This window comes from Aplidium turbinatum, chromosome 1 (assembly GCF_918807975.1).
Source record: "Aplidium turbinatum chromosome 1, kaAplTurb1.1, whole genome shotgun sequence".
In the NCBI taxonomy this organism is placed as follows: domain Eukaryota; kingdom Metazoa; phylum Chordata; class Ascidiacea; order Aplousobranchia; family Polyclinidae; genus Aplidium; species Aplidium turbinatum.
In genome coordinates, this window is record NC_137472.1 from 55,661,890 (window position 1) to 55,687,134 (window position 25,245).

At 37.8% G+C, this 25,245-nt stretch overlaps 1 protein-coding gene across 1 annotated transcript in view; it reads right to left on the reverse strand.

The window, feature by feature from the left end:
* The window catches only part of LOC145767450 (uncharacterized), a 165,182-nt gene that overhangs the window by 32,253 nt on the left and 107,684 nt on the right, over positions 1 to 25,245 (reverse strand). The gene's annotated exons all lie outside the window — the stretch shown is intronic.

The window sequence follows — 25,245 nt, forward strand, 5'->3', positions numbered from 1 at the left end:
TATTTTAATTTGTCAGTGGAATCCAACTGTTAATTATTTCTGGATATCCTTTCCACTTTACTAAGGCAAGTTTCTTTTTATTCTTACGAATGATTCTTTCTATTCTGAAAGTGTCATCAAGGGTTTGATTAGTTTTTAATCATTCTTGTTCATAAAACGATCCTGGAATTAACTCTCCACTCAAGTCTTCAATCACAAACGTGTATTTTTAATTTCAACAAATTTTTAAATTTCTTCAGTCCAATTAGGTGTAGGCTATAACCTTTGTCGAAAACCTTTCTTTTGTATTTGCTAATTCGAACAAAGTCACCTACGTTTAATTTTGATTTTCCAAGTGGTGGTTGGTCCCTGTATCAATTGTAAGCAACACGACCAGAGTTCGTTTTCAAACTTGCTTCTGCCGGTGTCATTTTTATGGAAGAATGCTTTGTGTTGTATTTTTCTTACAATTCAGGAAGCCAATCTACAAATCGTGTTGAGCTTGTTTCCATAAATCGTTTCCATATTTTTTCCTTTATTGTTCGATTCCATCTTTCAACCAAACTTGATTTTTCTTCATTTTCTGTTGTGTACAAATCGATCTTTGCTTTTGCATGTTGATTAAAAAATTCTTTCCCTTTAGCAACCCAAAGCATTTTTGGTATTCTTCCAGATTGTTTAGAAATATTCTGAAAAGCTTTTGCGACTGTTTCACTTTTTTTGTCCTTTATCATTCCAATAAAATAAAATTTAGAAAACACATCAATTACCATCAACAAGTGCCTCACACCATTATTCCACTTGGAAAATTTTTGCATTTCAACTAAATCTGCAGCCCATTTTTCATCAACTTGTTTTGAAAATACTTGACGTCTATTAAATTTTCTCCTTATTAGTTTATGCAACTCTTCAGTTAAACCCTCCTTTTTTATTGTCCTCAAACCTAATTTGTATTTTGTTTCAATTGCTCCTTGAACTAGTTTCTTGTCGAATGACTCTCTGATTCTTTTTGTTTTCGTCTTGGACAAGCTATCTAACATGGATTTATCACATTTTAATTTTCTTGCTTTGTTGTTATTATCCCGATAGCATATGTCATGTTTTAAAGCGATAGCATCAACTTGATCGTAGGGTTCTTGACCTGGCATTGGATTGTCGTTTGCATCTAGTTGTTGATCTAAAGGATTGAACGGACCTGTGTATTTGTGACTTGGTAGAGTGAAACCACCTTTTGGTCTTGATAATTTTCCGATTGGTGAATGAATATCAATATTTTCACCAACAGAAACAAAACTTGTTTTCGTAGTTCCACAGTTAGCACAAACACATTTTGAAATTAGGCTATATTTTTTTTTTTGAATACGCTCACTTCCTGTAACACATTTAGTCTTCTTTCGTCCTTTAACGCAATAAGTTCCATATCAGTTTGTTTAATAATAAAATGAAAAAAAAAACATTTTCTATCACATCAGCTCTTCTTCCTTAAAATATTGAATAAACATTTCATTAACTTCACTTGGGTTGTCATGAAAATCTTTTAACATTTCACCCGGCCAGAATTCTTCCTTTATTCCGTTCTGATATATAATAGATACAATATGTCCGTCCGAAAACCAGCTGGGACATGGCCTCTCTAGACTTGCCTCATCAAGGCGTAACCGTTTGCTCACTGGTGTTGGACGCTATGGTGCAGACATGTTGCGCTGGGGCTTGGCAGAGAGTGCTGCTTGTGAGTGGGACGAAATGCAGACGGCAGCCCACATTATCAAGGATTGCCGGCTATACAGACCACCCCATGGTATGGAAGGCCTAATTTCCATCGATGACGACACCAGGCAGTGGCTAACCAACGGATGCCCTGACATATAGCGACAACACGAGAGAAGAAGAAGATAGATACAACAATACCCACACACAATTGAACTCATGTTTTGAATTTGTGAGTCATTGAAAATCGGAATTTCAATCGCGGGAACAAGTTCAAATGAATCAAAGTATTCAACACAATCTGACCCCGGATCGTTAAATACAGAAACCCAATGAGTTCCTATGGTCCTGCAAAGTAATCTTGCGATTTAATAATCATCGATTCGTCATTTTTATGTTTTTTCTGGAAGCATGTCTTTAGAAAACACACCTCTAAAATATACAGTAGAATTCGCCTATAACGGCTTCGTTTATAACGTCAATTCGCCTATTACGTCACATTTCGCTCGGTCCCGGCAGAATTCCTATCTTTTACATACATTGTAGTTCGGCTACAACAGCATCGCCTATAGCGTCAATTCGCATGTAACAGCACCCTTTATTGGTCCCTAGACGTCTTTTGTTCGTTTATAACGTCACTTTAAGCCATCACCTTCACCACGAACGGTCAGTCTTTTAATCCAGTTGGCGCTGCTGCTTGCAAAATGTCTTCCCTTTATTTCGCTACGTCGTTCTCAGCAGGGACTTTAACTAAATTAAGTTCTTTCCCGCGTGAAAAACTATCACGTGTAAAAAGCAGCTCTACAGCTGACCTTTAAACAACTCAAAGCAACAGTTGTACAATGTACGTGCAGTACCGGTACTGTATAAACTAATTAACTTCTTTTTCCCGCGTGAAAAACTATCACGTGTAAAAAGCAGCTCTACAGCTGTGTCAAATCCGTGTCAAAACCGAAACAGCTCAAGATCAATGCCTTTTTTGCTAATAAACAAAGAACTTTTCTACTACTGTATGTAATTGTAACGAGCTGTATTGCGCAAATTTCCTGTACCTGTTACTGTAGGTTATTTTTTTTTAGCAATTTCTTTGTTTATTATATTTTCTGCGTGCCTTTTGTCAGTTTGGTGGTACACAGTAACCCTGATTGGATTATACACCTCTTTCTTTAATCAAAAGACAGTTGTGGAATAGTTTGTGGTAGTTCGTCTATAACGTCAATTCGGCTATAATGTCAGTTTTTGCAAATCCCCTAGAGGTGCCGTTATAAGCGAATTCTACTGTAGTTGCTTTTTTATCATTCTTTCAATATCAATATTGGAAAGTGGTTTCATCATCATTTTCAATTTTTTGAACAGCTTTGCTGGTTGCTCCATGAATTGCACCCGTTGCAGCAGCCAAACCCAAAGTTGGTAAGACTTTTTTTAAACAGAGCACTGAAAATCCCATCTCCAAGCTTTTCCATCTGAGTTTTCGACATCTTCAAGTCCACACCTTGGTTTTGTATTCTTGCTTTCTCAATTTTTATGATCTGCCTCTCTGTTAGCAAAAGTGATGCATTTCTTATTCCACGCAGTCTTGTAGAAGACAAATGAATTGTATACTCCTTGTTTCTTTTGCCCAGCAGAGACAATTTTTATTTTCTGATTTTCTGACAAATTCAAATCAAATTTTAAATTACACATCTATTACACACGAGAAAATTATTAATCATCATCATAAAATCAAACCAAGAATCGGTATGTTCTTGAATGGAGAGTTTTCCCTAAGAGAAACCTGATCCATGAATTGGTTGTGGAAAGTAATGTGGAGTCCCAGACCTGGTTCCGTGTAGTTTCAATCCGTTCCATAGAAGATTTGGTAAAATTGCTCCAGCGAGACTTGCCAAAAGAGTCCCAAGAAATCCTCCTTATTTTAGAAGCTATATTTGAATAATTTAATTGTTACTGCGGTTCTTTTCTTTTTCGCGGTGTTTATCTGTTTTACCTGTGTTTTTACAGAGTAGACGTTGATAAGGAGAATCAGCGTTGTTTGCTTGGTTTCTGAAATTACCACCGAGAGTGAATTTTAACTCAATGTCTGCTGGGGAGTTCTTCAACCGATCATTGCGTTTGGAGACGTCAAAATGATGAATTGGATACAAACCTGCCCAGTCTTCCACACTTAACCCTATTTCCTGTGACCCTTTTTCGCAAACTGACTTGCGGAGGGGGGGGTCGGTCCGACACAGGCACTTTAAACGCAAATAACTCATAAACGGCTTGACATAATTCAATCAAACTTTCACACAATACAGAAAAATTATCTAGGAATACATAACCATTAACATTTTTTGCTTAATGCTGATAGGTTGTTACCAATAGGTATTTATTTGAAGGTTGATCATATTTTATATTTTGACTTTTGAAATAGTGTCTTAATCACCGCTTAATTAAGTGTGACAGGCTCGATCTTTTGTATTGGGACTAATCCTCCGCAATAATTATGACGCTCTTTGCGTGCTACTTGCGTAGTATCGTTTGCTTGTTGATTTGCCTGAGGCGTTGCAATTTCTTTTGTCTAGTTGATACTTTGTAGAACCATAGAGAAATAAAACAAAGTAACTGATACTTTGTTTTTGATAATCTTATAGCTTCGTTATATGGCTATTTGAAATTTTGAATGAAATGTGGGCTACTGCATGTAGTGTTGAAAAACGCCAGTGCCATCGAAAAACATTCTTGTTTTAGGTTTTTGTCAACATTATGGTGAAAACTTTTTGCAGGCTATTCCTAATTTTGAAAATTACCTTTCTTTTCATCTTTGTTTGAATAATAAAATTATTGCGGCAATAAAAACCTTTTTTTATTGTAGGAATGCAGCACTTCTTTCATCGATGATAAAGTATTTCCAATATAAAATATTTTAGTAAACATTTTCATTTGCGTATTATATAGCCTAAATAACTTTCGCAGTAGATGCTATCTTCATAAATTTTTGTTGTTACCTTCTACATGACAGTACAATAAGAGTATGCAAAATATAGTTGTTCTTGTATTCAACAAAGACACATTCAAAGCAAAAGCTAAAAAAGAAATTGCTAAATTGTTTGTATATACTGTACTTGTAGCTTGTTTTTAGTTTTGACAGTTTGGACACTGTTGCAGAGCATGTTCGGAACACACAGCCTTGCCACAAGTTTCACATTGATTTTTGGGTTTGTTTGCGTTATCCTTTCGACTCTTTTGGCCCGGTCCAGAAGCTTCACTACAGCAAAACCCGCAACGTCTGCGAGTTTGTGATTTGTTTGGAAAAAGTTTTCGCTCCGTTGCCGAGGTTGTTGCAGTCACAGAACGATCAGTTTCCCCCAAAACAATGCGCATTTTACTTGCAATTACAGTGCGCAAACCTATCGTTGGTCTGCGCTGCACTTGAGGCAATATCAATTGCATGGCTAAATCCCATCCACAGTCGAACGAATTAACTTTTCTCGGATCGCTGTGGGTGTTCAAGCAAAGCAAACTGCTTGCATTTACGCGGCATGTATCAAGTACATAGGAGAATGCTGGGATTGTCCAACGTTTTGATTTGGTTTTTGTGGAGTATTTGGCCATTCGTTGATCTACAATATCAGTTCCACCTTTTGTGAAATCATAAAGTTTGTATATTGCTGGTTTTTTTTTGATGTCACCTTTGACGGTACCTACAAGTGGTTGAAGAGTAGATAACATCAACACATTTCGTAAACCCGTGCTTTTTGTTTTTACGACGTATGAGTGCAGAACTAATTTCTTTTTTTCTGCTTCCCAAAAGCATTTATACGAATAAATGGCACGTCCAGCGGTTTGTTTTACTTGTGATGGAATACCTTTTCTATTAGCTTGGAGTGTTCCAACACAAGTAACATTGTGTGATAGAAGCCATTGGGCTAGTGGAATGCTTGTGTAGAGGCGATCAAACGATATGTTCCTTCCTTGCAGGTCCACTTGATGTTGAAGTTTTGTTACCAAATGCTTTGTGACGTTTTCTGTTCCATATATATAAAATTCGCTTGAGTCGTCTTCTGGTTTTCCACAATATGGCAGTGAAGCGAATGTGAAACTATACCGTACCGCGTTGACTGATTTGAATAGCAACCCGTATTTAGCCGGCTTGTTCGGATTGTATTGTTTGAAACCAATTTGATTTCGCATTGGATATAAAGTTTCGTCTATTGACAACCATTCATCTGGTATCACATGTTTACCACAGTTTTCGTTAAAAATTTCAAAAAAGTCACGAAAGGCAGCAAATCTGTCTTTTATCCATTTTTCTCGTCTTTTAGATGCGTCGTCAAATGTTACGCAGGCATGCAGAAAATCAAAACGTTTTTGGCCCATTGTAGCGCCAAAAACCGGATGGCCTGTAATCGAGGAAAACAAAATTCTTGTGTCGTGATGGTTGAGTCCCAGGAGGCCACGCATATAGACTAAGCCTATAAAACTTAACATTTCAGTTTCGTCGGTATTGTGAAAATGAGTGTACCTGCAGTCCTGTAAAACAGAAGGAGGCAATGCTCTCCGTACTGCCTGAATTCTTTCATTGGTACGTTCGATAATCATTTTCAGCATAGACAAACTAAAGAAAAGCTCCCACGCTGTCTTGATGTTGTTAGCTGACTTGGCACTGTCCCGAACACCTGGCGTATCAGTAATAACGGCAGATCTTGGCTGACGACCAATATTCCTAGGTGGTACAGTTGACCATACGATTTCTTTTTGTGGACCATTTTTACGAGAACCCTTTTCAAGCACTCCGACACACGATTCGTGCTGTGTCGTCGAATGCGGATCGTAGTTGTTCATGTCAAGGGCTGATTCAATGTCATAAATAGGTTTTTTGTTGGTCGAAGTTGGTTCACTATTTTCATTTGCAGTTTCTTCATCATCTTGGAAAATTGCTGTGGAATCATGAGCAGCGGTTTCATCCTCGTTGTCTTCACCACTGTCGTTTTCCAAGTTGCCGATATCTCCCAAATCCTCATCCAAAATTTGATTCAAGGCTTCGTCAATATTGTAATAGTGCGTTGCCATGACAATAACAATTTAATTTCGTGCTAAAATAGGGTTGCGGGTAGATGACAATACTATAGATCTGACAAAAAGCAACAATGAAATTATTCATGTAGCCTACTTATGGTATTGTTCTAAACAACAAATAATTAAAAACAAATTTACTAATAGGCTGCATTTTTTAGGCTGTGACCGATTTTTTCTTTTTCTAAATTCTACCTGAAAATCCTTAGAATGATAACATGTCCTGACTAAATTGAAGCTTACAATATTCTTTGAAAAAATGCCTCAGAGAAGGATGAGAGGCTAGTTTAGCTGTAAATATATCTTATAACATTTTTTCTAATAACTACTGTAAGGTTACATTATTGTGAAACAACTTTCTATAGACTTACATTGAAATACAAACTTTCTATCGGTTTATATATTCTCAATCGATTAAAATATATACTCAATTGATCAATGCATAATATATCTAAGCAACATATTTCTGAAATATGTATGACATTCATTTTGCAGAACGAGGCAAAAAATTCCTAATACTATAGGTTATAACAACGAAACGTAGTTACTCTCAACTCTAGTATCTACGTACACGTTTTATCAGAGCATGCAGAGCAAATGCACTTTATTTGCTTGTTTCAAAATAAATTAGCCAAAAAGATTGAACAGCTTGCTGGTTCAATTTTTTGCTTCTCACAAATTTGGGTAGGTTTTATAGTAAATGGATTACATCTTTTTATGTATGGAAATCACAGCTGGAAAGCGATTACGGTACTCTTACGACTTGTTTCCCAATCAATTAAAATTTCAGCTAAACTGAGAAGAACCGAAGCTTCAAAAACCATTGTACGTTTGTTAGGTTAATTAGCAGCCTATTGTCATGAAAGAATAAATTATAGCAAAATTCACAGTAAGAAACCTTTGTCATACAGGATTGTAGACCAAAATTAATTGAAAATAAACTAGTTTTTGTTTTTAATTCAAATAGGTTAAAAAATTTCATTATTTGTCTTTTAGGATGATTAAATGTTTGACCTACTTTGAAAGACAAATTGAATGAGATATTAGTGATTTTTTGTGTGAGAATTCTATTTCAAGTCGATTGTCCTACATTTCAAGGATTGTTTCAACAATTATTTCAGGTGCCATAAAAACAATGACAGCAACCAAGCCGCCCTTATCTACTGCGTGACAAACTCAAAGTCGTGGCATAACGATACGAAAAAGAAACATTTAGCAAGATATCAAATCTTGCAAAAAAATCTTTTTTAGGCTGATTGCCATTGTCGTACAAAAACAAAAAATCTCTAAAGTTTTGACTTTTTTCTTCGGCAAAATTGAAGGTTATTGATATTTTAAAAATGCACGTTTGTGTCTAAACGATTGAAGTACCTTTTTTCATGTTGTCAACTAGATTTGCAAGATATCGCTTTCTACATTTTTTCTATATTATTGGACACGCATTTTCTGTCAAGCTATTTCTTACGCATTAGAAGATTTCTTTCTCTTCAAATTTTGAAATATCATTTTAGATGCAGTTTGCGGTTGACGGAGTTACTGCAAAAGCCTTCTTCCGTAATATTGATACACACCCAAAAAGGCGCATAAACGACTGCTGGCTGATAGATCACGTCACAATACGTCATAACGATGTTTTTCCGAACCAAAGACCCAGAAAAACAATTTTTGTTGTATATTAGTTCAGACGTCTGCAGACGTTGAATCAATGAAAAAAAGTTATTTGCTAATTGGAAACGAAGTGATTGCTGTTCCCTATGTGCAAACATTTTGATAAAAAGTAATCAAGTTTTGGCCACAGCTTTCTGGTCCACTTAGGCTACTCTGGTCAATCGACTCACGGGCAAATAGCTTATACACTGAAGTTGTTTTGTGTAAAGTCTTGCTTGTGAAAAATTCAAAGTAAAAGCGCATAAAAACTATAATTGGTATCATCGCGAAGTATCAAATAGCTGTGAAAATCACTTCGAGCAGTTGTTTGTTATGATTTTCATTTTTCATTATGCAAACCAAGGTGAACCTCAATATACATATTTTATGCCAAACCATAAAAATCGTTTTTATTTTTTTTGTAATTAGTTGCATAAGACAAGGAAAACAATCCGTATAAAAAATAATTCAATTCAACATATTTTCCTTACTTTGTCAGATATGCATTTTGTGTAACAATGCTTTAGAAAAATTGCTGAGTATGGTATAGCGTTTGAGATGCCGTCATAGAATGCAACTTTACCATTGATGGTGTTATTACAAAAGCCAATCTTTTGTCATGGAAATGCATTCGAAAACAAAAAGGCACAAAAGCGACTGACTGATAGATTACGTTACAACAACGAGGCATTGATTTCAGATTCTTTCAACACAACAAAAAACTTTGCTCTAAATGACATACACGTTCAAATTTATTGAGAAAAATGTATAGGCTTATACGGTTTTGAAGTAAGCATTGGTGAAAATAAGCTTTTGAAGACCAACAAAAAGTTTGAAATGATTGAGTTGGTCCTAATAGTGTTTCTGATAAGATATATCAAAACTTTTGAAGCCTTGTAGACAAAAAATAATTGTGTAATGTCTCAAGCACCTGCAAAATTACCATTTAGGTAAAGATTCAATGTTCATACAATATGTGAAATGTTAGTCAAAGCACAATAACGTAGCTGCGCATGTTTTTTTCACAAAAGCCAAGCAGTTTAGATAGCCGATATCAAGTATTCTTCAATCTTTGGTTTTTATAAAAAATTTAACAACATCTATAAATATTTATGTGAATATAAGTGTACCGGTACATACGGAAGTTTATTTGCGGATCAAGAACTCACTTCTCGTTGCTTTCCGAAAAGAAACTGTAATATCTGTGCATATAACACTTTTATTAGCACCAAGCCGTTCGCACAGTCATTCACTTACATGAGACAAACTGCTGGTCAGGTGACCTCAAGTTCAATGAATACACGTGGAAGGCATTCAACCGTAATAAAATAATAAAGCAGTGTTGCAGGGGTTGGCTATATATAGAACAGAAACCAACCAGAAATTTGCTACATCAGTCGGTTTGTTTTATGAGATGAACTGAGTTTTGTCAAGAAATTTTCCTAAGGCTTCTTTCTATAAGTTAGAAACAAAATGCATTAGCCATAGAAAACAATGTAAAATGACATCTTTTTCAGCATGGCCAATCTTATGCTCTGATAATTTCAAAGAAACTCAGATGTAATTAAAAGATCAGTCAAAGCAACTCAAAACTCGAGTTTGCAAACAAAAGGCGGAATCATTACGGTTGAGTGCTTTACAACAAAGCCAACTCATGAGATATCTGCGTCGCAGACCACGCACTGCGGCGCTCAGTAATCCTATTAATCCGTATAATTTGAAAACAAAAGGGCTAGCTAGTAGCTAGCTAAAATATCAGAGTATGTTATGAAAATCATGCCATATCTCTAAAACTATAGACAATAGCAACGTCATTTAAATCGGAACAAATACTTGAATAATTTTTAGGAAAAGTCAAGAAATTTCAAAGGTGTGGATTGCGTAGTTCTTTAGTGATATTGCTTTGAAAAGCGCCAAGTCCCACCCGACCCCCCCCCCCCCACAGGACAAAGGGTTAAAGTGCCTCTGACAGGTAAATAAATTTGCGAAATTTACCTAAGATACCAAAAAGGTGACACTAAAAAACTTCCCTGACCAGAAAATTGTAAAAAATATCAACAGGCTACTAAGTTACACGCTTGCAAACTTTCGTTGACATCGGCGATTCTGACACTCATTTTTTTGCGAAAATAAAAACGGCAACATCTCTGTGACGTCACCGTAAGCTGGAAGGATACATCTGTGGTGACTGGTGACTTGGTTAGGTATAGTACGGCTACTGCAAAACGTGAATGTGTTGGGCTCTGTTGGTCTAAAGCATGTGCAAATTAAGAATTACCGAAATAGAAAAGTGAGCTTACTATTACTACCAGGTTTTGATCAAAAAGGTTGAGTTTATTTTTTTATCAAGTAACAGCATCTCAATTCAATTGAAATTGCAGTTTCATAGGGCTACAATTTTGATACTTTTTTATTTGTTCTAATCTGGCTATAGCCATTTGCAGTGTAACAACAGTATCTCACAAACAGTAGGCTACCTTTAATTTATGGTTGAGGCAATGCCTAAAAATTGTTGTTCATGTGTATTGCTGTATTTAAAAATATCTATCCAGAATTTCCTTGCCAACTGAAAGTATTAAATGCAATAATTCTCATTGTTCAGATGCTTCTCATGTTGCCTCAATAGACTCTTTCTATAATATATATTATAACTGATGGTCTCAAAGCAGCTTCTGATAAAATCTTTGTTGATGTAAAGAAGAAATGTAACATATTTTCTGTTCCTGGTTGGAATAATCGTGTTAAGCAAGCTCATGCTACTGCCAGAGAAAGTTACATCATGTAGGTAAAAAATGGGAAACAGTGAAATGGTTACCTATATAAGTTGGTGCAGAGCAAACAAAAGGAGTTTAAAAAAGCCTTTCACCGTTGTTTGTAATCATGCCTCTGAACAACATAGAGCAAATGTGCTTGCCTCAGCACTCAACTTGGACAGCTCACATAAGTCATTTTGGCAGAAAGTAAAAAAGTCTACTTGCAAAAAGAGTTCTCTTCCTGTAAATGTTGGTGGAGCAAAAAGTCCTGAAGCAATTACTGAGATGTGAAAACATCATTACAGCTCCTTGCTAAATTCTAGCAAAACCAACACTGAAAAAGAATTTGTTAACTCATGTATATATTTCTTCTAGGGATAAATATTACAACTTTTGTTGCAACATGGACACAATTGGTTCCTTGCTTGTCAAACTGACATTAAACCGCGCTGCTGGTGCTGACAAAATTTCAGCTGAACATATTGTTTATGCTGATTATTCGTTTTTATATTAGTGTACCTTGCTTTTTAATATGTGTCTTAGTCATGGCACTGTACCAAATTCTTGCTTGATAACTGTCTTAGTCCCAATTGTAAAGAATTTGAATGGCGACATTCAAGATTAAGGTAACTATAGACTTATTGCTCTAGCCACAGTAATCTCAAAACTGTTTGAATGTTTTATTTGAATCATCTATTGCCTTTCTTGAATACCAGTGACAATCAATTTGGGTTTAAGTCTGGTCATAGTACTGACATGAGTGTTTTTTATTAAAACAACCAGTGTCCTCTTATATCAGTCATGACACTCACTGTATATTCTGTCTTTTTGGATGCTTCAAAAGCCTTCGACAAAGTCAATCATCATTTATTGTTTAAAACGCTTATCACACGTAACGTGCCTACTGCCTATCTGGTTTGTTCGCTTATTGGAATACTGGTGACCTTTGTGCCTTTATAATAAAAAAACCATGCAAGTGAGGTGGGAAGGTCACCTGTGCCAATCATTTAGGCTACTGTGTCCAACGGAGTCTGACAAGGTGGGGTGTTCAGCCCCTATCCTTTTGCCGTATATATTAATCAGCTTTCTTATGTCAATAAAACAAAAGTTGGTTGCTATGTTGGCAACTCTTGTCTAAATCATATTATGTTTCCTGATGACATTTGCTGCATCTCGCCTAGTTTGTGTGGCTTTAAAAATTTGTTAGATGTTTGCCACAAGTATGCCGTTGAACATGAAATTACTTTCAATTCTAAAAAGTCATTTGGTATGTTATTCTCCCCAAAAAACGTTTATCTTTTACGTGCTCCTCTGCTACATCTAGGTAAATCTGAAATTGTGTTCACAGACTCTATAAAATACCTGGGTGTATTTATTGATAGTTCTCAGATGAAAATTATGTTTCAAGGCAAGTACGCTCTCAGTATTGTGCTGCAAATAATGCAAAATCTCAATTTTTCTAAATGCTCACCCACTGTAAAAAACAGTTTATTTCGTTCTTATTGTATGTTGTTTTACTTATCCAAGTTGTGGAACAAGTTTAGATCTTCTAGTATAAAACAATTACGTGTTGCTTACAATGACTCTTTCAGAATATTGCACAATTTGCCTCGTTAGGTCAGTGCCCGTGAATATCAAGTAATGAATAATGTAACTACGTTTGATGCTTTATTGAGGAAAAAACATGTTTTCGTTTATTAACCGATTGCATACACTCCTCAAATCGCTTTATATCAGACATGATGTCATCTGATTGTTTTTATCGTTCTGAATGCTTTCAATTCTTCCAACGCTCATTGTATGTAAATTTGTAACAGTAGATAGCCTATTTAGTGAGCTTTTAAACCGACGGCATCCAAGGTGGCTCTCTGTGATCTTTGTGCATTTTCAGCTTGTGTATTACAGTATTTCGTTGTTTTGTTTTCGATGTGGACAGCTTTGTCTGACGCAAATAAATAAATATGTGACAGTGTCAGTGACAAAGATCGTGTGTTTTCTTTTCACGCTTTCCCACAAAACAAGGTGCTGAGAAGAAAATGGTCGAAGTTTTCTTCAAGTGTTCGAAAGTAGGATGGGCCATACAAAACTAGTCATATATGTTCTCTTCACTTCACTAAAGATGATTTTGTTAATACCACTAAAGTAAAAATGGGCTTGAGCAAACTTTACATTTTGAAGAAATCTGCCATAGGCTACCATCTATAAAAGCAAAGATGCAACCTGTTGCTGATGATGATTTCAGCACTTCTAAACAACAACTTTTACAAAAACGTACCCTTGTACAGGTAAACTAGGCTTTTACATGTATAGACTCTGCTATGTACGTACTGAGGGCACATCATGAGAGAGAGAGAACTTTTATTTATTTTTGAATAGTGATGATGAATTTAATATGAATGATGATTCGTACAATTTCTTCATTTTTCACTTCAAGTATATTTTAGGTTTTGTAGGAACGTATCCAGTACAGTTTTATTAAACTGTAAAAAACAACAGATCTTTGAAAAAAGCAACCGCTTGTATGATACCAACTCCGACTAAACTGTGATCCAGCAATTACATCTAGGAAACGTATGTTTCATCCGTCGCTAAGAACGCCGACTTAGGATGACGTAATACCACCAAAGTCATCCCAGAGCAGTGAAATATGGAGTTTCGCCTGTGGTGGCGCTGCGGAGCCGTCGTTTGATGTAAATTACGCCCTAACCAGTCGAGCTACGAGGTTAAGGTTAAAAAGTTCGCTAAATATGATTCTGCGCAAGGAAATGCTTTAAAAAGTTACTATACTTGGATCCAACCTGTCAGGGGCACTTTAACTGCGAGTCTGTGTCCGAGTCCTGGTATTTGTTCGCAGCATCCATGAAACTCATATACGATCTTGTGTAGCTTCTGTTCCCTGGATTGAAATTACACTCAAATTCACGTTCAGGATATTGTTGAGAATTGATCATACAACTGATTCTTCACAAGTTTGCTTTGTCGAAAACCATATTGTTCATGTTTTGATTCATCTCGTTCTGCTGATTGAAAGGCAACAAAAATGTGTCGAGCAAGTTCAGACCCTGACTGAGTTGTGATTCTCCATGTTGTGTTTACATGAGTTGCTTGAAATTGTTTTTGATACACTTTGATTTGTTTAAAATATAAGTTTTTTAGATGACCTTGTCGAGTTCAGTTTGCATTTCTAGATTTGGAACCACTTTTGGCACCCAAAGACTCATGTGACTGATGTTAAACTTCCCATCTGTGACTCCTACTGCTTTCATGATTGCATTCGAAGCCAGATTTTTTCTTAAATTTAATGTGTGTTTGACCCCTCGAAAAACTTTGTCAATATCTCTGCAAAATCCGAAAATCTGTGACAGCGGGTGGAGTACTTGGACTTGTTTGTTTCCCGTTGTGATTTTTTGTCTAGCTGTAAATCATCGGTTTGCAACTGCATTCTTGTTGATTCTTTCAATTATCGCTTTAACACCATCTCTTATAGCAGCTGGGTTTGCATCGTCTGCGACAACACCAACTAAATTTGAACAATAGGACTTGCTCCAGCGTTTCCAGTGTCCCGAAACCAAAAGAAATTTGAGGCTGTTGATCTACTGTAATCATCTCTCTCTTGGACTACTACCTTAACGCGGTGAGAGAGTTTCAGTGCCTCGATGACCTCTAGAGCAGTACTAGCAGGAGCATCTGCTCCTGGTAAGGTCACCCATGCCAGGTTGGTCGAAAGGTAGAGGCCAGACAAAACGTAGTCCCTCGACCAGGGCAGGAGAGCTCTCTAGTCCAGTAAGACTATCTCCTAGTGATGGTGTCACAAAATCAAACCACTCTCTTCCAACCTGCCATGAGTCAGCATGGAAGCAGTACGGCTCGTGAAATCACATGGGTAAAAACAAATGAAATCAACACAGCACCGAAACCCGAATCTCTCAGATTTTAGTGAAAATTACATGATTTGAAGCCCTGTAACAAAAAATCATTTTCCCAAAATTTTGTCTTTCTACGTCAAGTACTTTTCGAGATAGAGTGATTTGAAATTTTAGTCATTTTCACCACTTGATGGCGCCATTTTTCACATTTTAACCCATATCTCGGCCAATTTTCATTGTAGACACATGGTTGATAGCTCATTTAAAAGGTAATTTTAAGCTCTACCAATCTATCTAAAAATAATGAAACTTTATTTAATAATGAAAGAGGAATGTTGTGTTCTTGGTTGTAAACTTCCGACAAGCATAGCAAAAATATATATTTTCAAAATCAAAATTTTTTTTATTTTTTTTTAAATTTGATTCTTCTTCTACAGCCATGCAAAATATTGTGTTGTGTTTTGACCATTCTGTGTGTTTTTCAATCAATTCATTTTCCTTGCTCTAACAATTCACCATAGTTTGCTCTGCATGACATTGTATATAGCCTATTAGGATGCATTGTATAGCCTATCTTGTCTGTACTGTAGCTATCTTGAAAGGACACTAGGCAAGGGGCATGCATGGTATGTGGATTTCAGGTTGTCATATACAATGCAGTGTGCCTTCTAGATTCTAGAATCTTGATCTACTGAAACAATGTTTGCTTTCTACTACAAAACTATCAGTCAGATGTAAAAATATATTACCTATTGGCTATTGCATAGTTTGCGCTGGTTAAGCCAGCATAAAATCGATAGCCATGATGTTTGGCAACGCATTAAATACGGTTGTGTTCTTTCCATCGTGCAAACAGTGCTTCAAAAGTTAATTTGAATCATTTCTTTACAATAGTTAGCTACAAACACCTACTTGCCCGCCTAGCTTGCAACCCTGCTCAGTGCTCAACCAAAATGTTTTCTTGGACTAGCCTATGCGATAAATGTAGTCATATCAATGACCTTAAACGTATGATCACGGAAATATTTGAAGAAAACCTGCTCGTTGATTCAATCACATACAAAGCATGGTTGTCTGTTGAAATAAATAAATAAAACAACTGAACTGTTGACCGCACACATTTGGAAACCTTAATAGACCCCTAGACAAATTTGTAGAGAGCCTGTTGGAAAAACTATGGATCCTTCAAAGACATGATTTTATAGCTAAGCAACAATCTGCAAGTTTGAAGCAAATGAAACAACAAATTGATGGCTCTGTTATAATTTTGGATGTTTTTGCTGAAAATTACTCTTTTTTTGTACAAGATGCTGCTCAAAGTTATCATTGGACATGAACAAATATGCAGGCTACCGTTCACCCATTGTAATTTACCACAATTTCCCTACTGCTGAAGATCCATCTACAGTACCTCTCTGAAACACATTTGTTTGGCCCTAATTTCTGATACTCTTCAACACAATGCACTGTTCACACCTTTCAACGTCATCTATTCAAATATTTGCAATCTTTTAAGTTTCTTGTAAAACAGGCAATCTATTTTACCATCACATGGAAAAGGCCGCTGTGATGGAGTAGGAGGTACCATAAAACACTTGGCTGCCAAAGCCAGCCTACAAAGAGTATCTGATGACCACATTCAAACACCAACGCAACTTTTTGTTTGGGCAGAAAAGAGCTTAACAATTATAATAAGTGAAATGTTTGTATGTTGAAGATGAAGAAATTAAACGACATGCATCGGACCTTGAAGAAAAGTTTTCCTATGCAAACCCGATTCCAGGTACACAAAAATTACATTTCTTTGAACCACTGACGAAATCTACTGAGAAGCTGATAGTCAAAGAATATTCATCGTCATCCAATTTTTCCACCGTAACAATCAACAACAAACACAGTTCAAAAATTTTACAATGGGAAGAAATTACCTCATATATATGTTACTATGGGTATTGTGTGTATGAGAAGAATTGGTGGCTAGCATATGTTTAGAAGAAGTTCATGAGTAATGACGAGCTTGAACTAAAATTTCTGCATCTACATTCCACATGGTACTGTATCATCATATTCATTGCCAAGAAAAGATGGTGTTCTGATAGTGCCACGCAATTCTCTATTTTCATCAGTGGATCCTTAAACTACTGCAAGCTCTGGAAGGACATATTCCCTCACCAACAACGAGTTGTTGCATGCCAAACAGATGCTAGCTTTAAAAATTCAATTGCAACTTGAACAGTGAACTAACGTGTAATGCAGTGTTCCCACCAAAGTCAGTTATTTAGGTAAAATATGTATTTTAAGCAATATTCTAGGACTAAATCTAAAAGTTTTAAAGGTTTTGTGCAACTTAGAACTTTCATTTGAAATCAATCACCAAATCAATTCTGTTGATTAGGAGGTGTGTCTACGTCATTTGGTGGGCATAGCCCTATACAGTCCCGGTACTTTCTACTTTGCATGCAAATTAACAGTACGATCACGATAACAAAGATTCAGTGTTCGTACTTTTGGCATACTGGTACTCGATTTTCGTGGTTTAAAATGAAAGTTAATGCATTGCTATGAAATAGCTGCTGCTTGGAATTTGTGCCAGAACTTTTGTTTTCGCGATAATGTTACAATTTTGCATGCAAAGTATAGAGCCATGCCCACCCAATGACGTAAGCACACCTCCTAATCGCCAAAATTGATTTGATGATTGCTTCCAATCAAATAAAGTTGCATAAGTTTCATTGGCATGTTTGTAAAGTGTGGATTTTTTGGTATTTTATAAACTACAGTTAGCTTTGAGTGGATTTCCCCTGTAACAGAAATTAATATTATTAAAACCTTGGAGGGAACACTGATGTAATGTATGTATATTGCACATTTTTGACTTGTTCAAATAAAGTGACCAGCTTTTACTGTTTGGATATTTTTTTAGTAGTCTAGTAGCGAGTTATGTCCACTAAAATTATTTATATTTGCTTATAGTTAACCTCTGAAGGTAACGGTGGACAATGTCATTGCTTAATCATGAATTTTTATCATTATATCTTGGCTATTGGATTTCATCTTTAGAACCTACAAAAAGCTATGTTGTATAATATTATTTAAAGATTTCCTGACACACGCAATACAAACTGCTACAGTAGCCAACTTCATTCCTCAAGCTGAATTTGAATTTTTCAAAATGTTGCAGCATTGCAAAAATATAGAAATAATTTAAATCATCTGCCTCTGTATAACTCCCAGTCTCTTCTTGCTTAATTATATCAAAGACACACTGTATGAAGAGTTGAAGACCTCCTCTTCATCGACGTTGTACTTATTTATAATTAAGATATCTCAGCATTTAGCTTGTTACTAATTCCCATGTAAGTTATCCTGCAGATACGTATAAAAAAATTAGTAAGGATAAACAAAACAAAAAAAATTGACTAAGGAAAATAAAATTATTAAAAAACACACAGAATGGTCAAAACACAACGCAATATTTTGCATGGCTGTAGAAGAAGAATCAAATTTTTAAAAAAATAAAAAAAAATTTGATTTTGAAAATATATATTTTTGCTGTGCTCGTCGGAAGTTTACAACCAAGAACACAACATTCCTCTTTCATTATTAAATAAAGTTTCATTATTTTTAGATAGATTGATAGAGCTTAAAATTACCTTTCAAATGAGCTATCAACCATGTCTCTACAATAAAAATTGGCCGAGATATGGGTTAAAATGTGAAAAATGGCGCCATCAAGTGGTGAAAATGACTAAAATTTCAAATCACTCTATCTCGAAAAGTACTCGATGTAGAAAGACAAAATTTTGGGAAAATGATTTTTTCATACATTTTTACTAATGATGTGATTTTCATCACAATCGGTGTCGTCGAGGTTTTAAAATGCAAAATTTTGTGTTGATTTCATTTGTTTTCACCCACATGGAATAATATGTCAACCAATAGTATCGCAACAAACTGAAAGCAAAAATTTTCAACACCTACGTTTTACCAGTCGTGCTGTACGGTCTTGAATGCGTAAATTGGACCTCATCAACAATGAAAAAACTCACTACCTTCCAAAATCACATCATGAAAAGCATGACCAACAAAAGGTTACTTGATCACACAAAAATAGAAGATCTTCTAACTATGACAAAACTACATCCAATTGCAGCAATTATAAAATCAAAAGTTTTAAAACTGTTCGGCCACACTAAAAGATCACAATTCGGAATCAGCAAAGTTTGCACAGAAGGCAAAGTAGAAGGAAAAAGAAAACGTGGCAGACAACCAAAACGATGGCAAAACAACATTCAATCATGGACCGGACTCCACTTGACGACACTGGGCGAGTTGGCCCAAAATCGCCCCTCTTGGAAGCAAATAAGCCATGTTGATGCGCAATCTGCCGCAGGCGGAGATAACGACTGATGAATCATCTGAAAACATATTGTATTAAGAATTTGTACTTGCTTGCAGGAGATTATTATTAACCTCGTCAATGATTTGATTGTTGACAAGATATTGAGCAGACTGAAACAGAGACCATCCGTTATTAACCATGGACACCACATCGTTTTCAGCGTAATTAGTATCAGCGTTTGTTTGGAGTCTTCCACAAATTTCCAACACAGCTTTGTGAGGTAATAAAAACACATAATTATCTTTAGTTTCAAACATATGATTGTCTTTGTTTACATCAACGTCGCGTGGAAGGTATTCAATGTATTCGTATTCCTGAATTGAATCATCTTCCAGATTTTATTCTGAAATTTTAAGTATGTCGTTTACTATTTTCATTGTCCTTTATTATAATTGACCAGATTTTTGATTCCTGGGTGTAATAATAAACTTTTTAATCTCGGAAATTGCCAAAGGAGCAGTGAGTTTTTTTTAAGTCAGATAGATTTCTGTTGATTATTTTACTTCCAAAACTGATGACCTTCTTGACCTTATCATAAACATTTTTAAGCAAATTTCCACCAATGATTTTTCTTTTTTCAAATCTTTTGTTTCAGTAATTTTTTATGAAATGTATTCTTGAGTGTTCAGTTTACGCATTTTAATGCTTAATTCCCGTTTGAAAATTTCATTTAGTATGCCTTTAAGCATCCAGTAATAATGCGCATTGTCTCGTTCAGGCAGGCGTCTAATTTTTTGGTATGCTTGCTGCGACACCATGCCGGAGCTGCGTATTCCTCTGCACTGTAGGCGAGCGCCTTCAATGAACACATTCAATAAAACATTGCACTTTCAGGACGAAAACAAAAGTAAACTGCTATTTGCTACGTCAGCGATATTGGCCAGTGAGCTAATGAAGAAAATAGCTTTTGTACTTTGAACGCAGTTACTTTGTTTCACAATCGTCAATGCTGTCAAAAGAACGATATGGATTCCTATAGACAAATTATGGAGGTACTTATCTTCTGTTTCAGGCTACATATTAGGCTAATCAACCTTTTCCTTTAACTATTGTATTCATGTCGGATAGGGCAACTTATGCAACGAGGATTGGATGAAACTTGTGGTGTGTTATACAAAGCAAAAATTTTATGCCATTTTTATTGCTTCCTGTTACTTTTTCATTTTAAGACTAAAGGATGTACTTTATGATCACAGGAAGTAGTGTTAGAGGTTTACTGCAAGAAAAGGAGTTAAAAGATGATTGTGAGGCGAAGTTCAAAGAGTGGAAGAAACTAATACATTGATCAATGTCAACTTTCGAAAATATATCTATTATCCTAAATCAAATATAGTTACTACTATCTGAATCCTTAACAGCGTGTTTTACCCAAAAGAATGGACGACGGGATGGACGACAAATGGCTCCTCGTGCCCCATCCTGTGAGTACCATCTGCTTTCAACCAGATGAGAAACGAAATTTGTCAACAAGGAGCCTCCACCCGAACGGCACAGCTGCAAGGGGCAATTGATAAGTTCAGACGCCCCACTATTCTGCAGCTCAACATAGAAGGCTACACAACAAGCAAGACCAAATTTGTGGAGCAGCTTGCCCATACCAACCGGGCACTCGTCATCCTCCTCCAGGAGACCCACTGCACTTCTGCAGATAGGCTAGCTATTCCCAACTACACGCTAGCCGGGTCGCGAAATTTTTTTTCCCACGAGATTTCTGTCTCATTGATTTTAGTCACTCTAAAAGTAAGATTTTCCGAAAGTGTTTTGAGAGATTGGTTGATTCAGATTGCGAAATAAATATTTGCTAATGAAATTGTGCAATGATAATAAAATATAAGCTTTCCCTAACCCTACTTTTTTTGAAAAGCTCTTGTGCACCGCAAAAATTAATTTAAAGAAAAAAAAAGTTTGACTTCGACGGGCGTTGAACCCTCGTTCTCACGATCACTAGGCAGAGGATGAAACCACTGAACCAACCGTGCCAACGAGAAAATGTTGCATTCACACGGTTTTAATACAAACTTTTACCAAAATATGTAAATGAGACAGAAATCTCGTGGGAAAAAATTTTTCGCAGCCGGGTCTACCTTAAGCAGGAAGCACGGCATTGTCACGTTTGTGCATGAGAGCCTGAAGTGGACGTTTGTCGACCAATCTCCAACTGATGCCGAGATTGAGTGGGTGTGCATATGTATCTCAGACTACAACATCGTCAACATCTACAAGCCCCCACCCTCGCGAATGTTGCCATCATCCCTTCCAACGTTCCCCTCCCCCAGTCTCTACGCTGGCGACTTCAACTGCCAGCACATCGACTGGGGCTACAACAACACAAGCAGCGACGGAGAATTGCTGGCTGACTGGGCCTCTACAAACCATCTTGCCCTCCTATTCAGTCCAAAGGAACCAGCCAGTTTCCACTCCGGCTGCTGGGGAACAGGGACAAACCCTGACTTGGCCTTCGCGAGTGTCGACAGCTCTCTTCCAGACAGACGTGTGCTTGAGAAGTTCCCGCGGTCCCAACACCGGCCGTCCCTCATCATCGCCCCAAAACATGTGGCTCCTGTCCTGAGTTCACCGGTGAAGCGATGGAACTTCAAAAAAGCCGACTGGAATCAATACAGCCTCCTGACCAATGAGTCTGCTGCAAAGTTAGGCTACCACCACCTGAAACATGCAACGCAGACGAGGCATATCAGGACTTCTGCAATGCTATAATAATTGCGGCAAAGGCCACAATACCACGTGGCCATCGAACCAGCTATACACCATGCTGGGACTCTGAGTGTGAAGCTCTCTATCGCTCCTACCTAAACTCCACCCCGGGTACTGCTTCTAACACCGCCGCCACCAGATTACTTGAGCGACTGGACGCAAAGAAGCTTGAGCGATGGAATGAAGCCGTCCAAACCATTGACTTCTCACACTCAAGCCGCAAAGCATGGAGCATCATCAACAACCTCACTGGGTGCTCAGCAAACTCCCCTCGCCAGTGCCCCGTTTCTGCAAATGCCATCGCTTCCCAGCTAGTGCAGAACGGGGTCTACAAGACAAAGGACCGCGAGACATCCCGCCTTGTCGCCAAGGAAGTGTCTGCCCTATGGCGAGTGGTAACACCACAAGAAGAAACAATCTCTGGAGACTTCACCCCAGAGGAATTCGCCACCGCCCTCCGCCTAGTGAAACCACACAAGTCTCCAGGGCCGGATAAGATCTGCCCTGAGCTTGTGCTCCATGCTGGCCCTGCCCTCAAGTCCTGGTTACGTAGATTCCTCTCTTCCTGCCTGCACCACCTCACAATTCCAAAAATATGGAGAAGAGCTCTAGTAGTTGCGATCCCTAAGCCTCACAAGCCACCAGAGGACCCAAGGAGCTATCGTCCGGTATCCCTCCTCTGCGTTCCTTTCAAAATTCTTGAAAGGCTGATCTATGCCCGCGTCAACCCAATCATCGACCCGCTCCTTCCAAAAGAGCAAGCTGGGTTTCGGCGCGGCAAATCCACCGTAGATCAGGTCACACTGTTGACCCAAGACATCGAGGACTGATTTGAGGCAAAAAAGAAGGCCGGCGCTGTCTTTCTAAATCTCACAGCTGCCTACGATACTGTATGGCATCGCGGCCTTACTTACAAGCTGCTTCGCCTGCTTCCTGACTGACATATGGTCCACATGATTATGGAACTTGTCAGGAATCGAAGCTTCACCCTCACCACCGGCAATCCACGCGAAGCAGACTGAGACGCCTGAAAAACGGCGTCCCACAGGGATCGGTCCTGGCTCCACTTCTTTTCAACATCTACACCCACGACCTCCCAAACACGGTCTCCGCAAAATACGCTTATGCGGACGATCTGGCAATTCTCCACTCCACAAACTCGTGGGAAAATCTAGAAGACACCTTGAGCCAGGACATGCAAACCATCTCAGCTTATCTCCAGAACTGGCGACTGAAACTCAGCGAAACCAAAACTGTGGCGGCAGCTTTCCACCTACACAATCGGGAAGCTGATCGTGAGCTACACGTCCACAACAACGGAAAACCTTTGTCCTTCTGCCCCGAACCAAGGTATCTTGGGGTGACACTAGACAGATCGCTCACATACCGCCACCATTTGGTGTCACTGCGCAAGAAACTGAGATCCCGAGCTGCACTACTGAAGCGCCTGGCAGGCTCTAGCTGGGGGGCGAGGGCTGACACTTTGCGAATAGCAGCCTTAGCCCTTGTCTACTCTTCTGCAGAGTACTGTGCACCTATCTGGTGCCGCAGTGCTCACTGCCACAACATCGACACTGCCATGAACAGCGCCCTGCGCACAGTGACCGGATGCCTGCGTCCCACACCATTGGACAATCTCCCCATTCTCGCTGGCATCCAACCTGCTGAGCTTCGTCGCGAAGAAGCCACTCTGTCCCTCGGTCGACGGGCACTGGAGCCTAACCATCTTCTTTACAACAAGATCTCTGCCTTCCCAAACGGGCACCCCCGCCGACTGAAATCAAGACACCCATTCGTGCCAGCCGCTCGGCTTCTGATCAACGAAGCTGATGAACAAGACATCTCTGCGGCTACTTGGGCGGACCATAAATGGAATTCTGAATGGAGGTCAAGCACCACCAGACTCCATTCATTCATCCCCGACGCCGACACACGCCCCATCGGCCTGACACTACAGAGACAGGCATGGGTGCGCCTCAACCGTCTCCGTACGGGCGTCGGGCTTTTCCGCTCAACCATGCACCAATGGGGAATGGCTTCTTCCTCCTCCTGTGAATGTGGTGCCGAGGAACAGACCGCAGACCACATCATCAATTACTGTACCATCTTCAAGCCACCTAATGGAGTGGAAGGTCTGCGCGTCATGGATGATGAAACTAAAGACTGGCTGCTCTCTAGCAGCCTTCCAGTGTAGTCCGGGAACATCGTGAATCTGGGGTGGTAAAAGGATAGACCCTCGGCCCCAGAAGCTCAGACGACGACGACGACGACGACCCAAAAAAGGATCATCAGAAGGTCTTTATTCAAATAGAATTATATTAGATGCTATTTGAATAAGGACATTCTGATGATCCTCTTTTAGGTGAAACAGGCTGTTAAGGATTCAGATAGTAGTAACTATATTTGATTTAATTCGCTCTGCTTTGCTTTTTTTGCTTAGCATTGAGCACTTTTTGTAGTATTAATAGTTTTCATTGTTTTTTATCTATTATCCTATTGGTTAATAACATAAATCAACACTAGTAGTAAAATTCCATTAATAATTCAAATTTTACAAACACTTAATACTAGATTATTTGTAATCAGTTACACAATTTAGTAGCCTAGACTTTTAGTTTGGTGTTAGTTAGGTGTCTATAAGTAACTGTCACTGTTTTGATGTGTTTAGTTAGACAATAAAGTATCAACTGCATTAATGGTTCTCATCGTAAACTTTAAAAAAAATTTCAAACATTTTATTTTATGCTTATGGAAATCAAAAGCGTGAATAAAATCAACCATCTAATTAAAGTGATTGAATTTATTTGCTTGTGGATCAATAGATTTGTGCAACATTGCTATTGCTTGGCGCTTTTTAAGTTTCAATATATGTTATTAGGCCTACTACCCTTTTAACAATATGTAAAATTTTGTATTTAGTTTTTGTGTACTTTAATTGTGTATGAATAGGTTTTTAATTCTGTGTAAAATATCAAAGCTAGCATATTCTTACGCGAAATATCTTACTATGTATTGTACTCACTCCTGAATTGTCATGAAAATTTATATCAGTATTATTGAAAGAGATGTTGATGCTCATTGCACTATAAGGACCAAACACCCTTAAAATTCTTTAAACAATATTTGT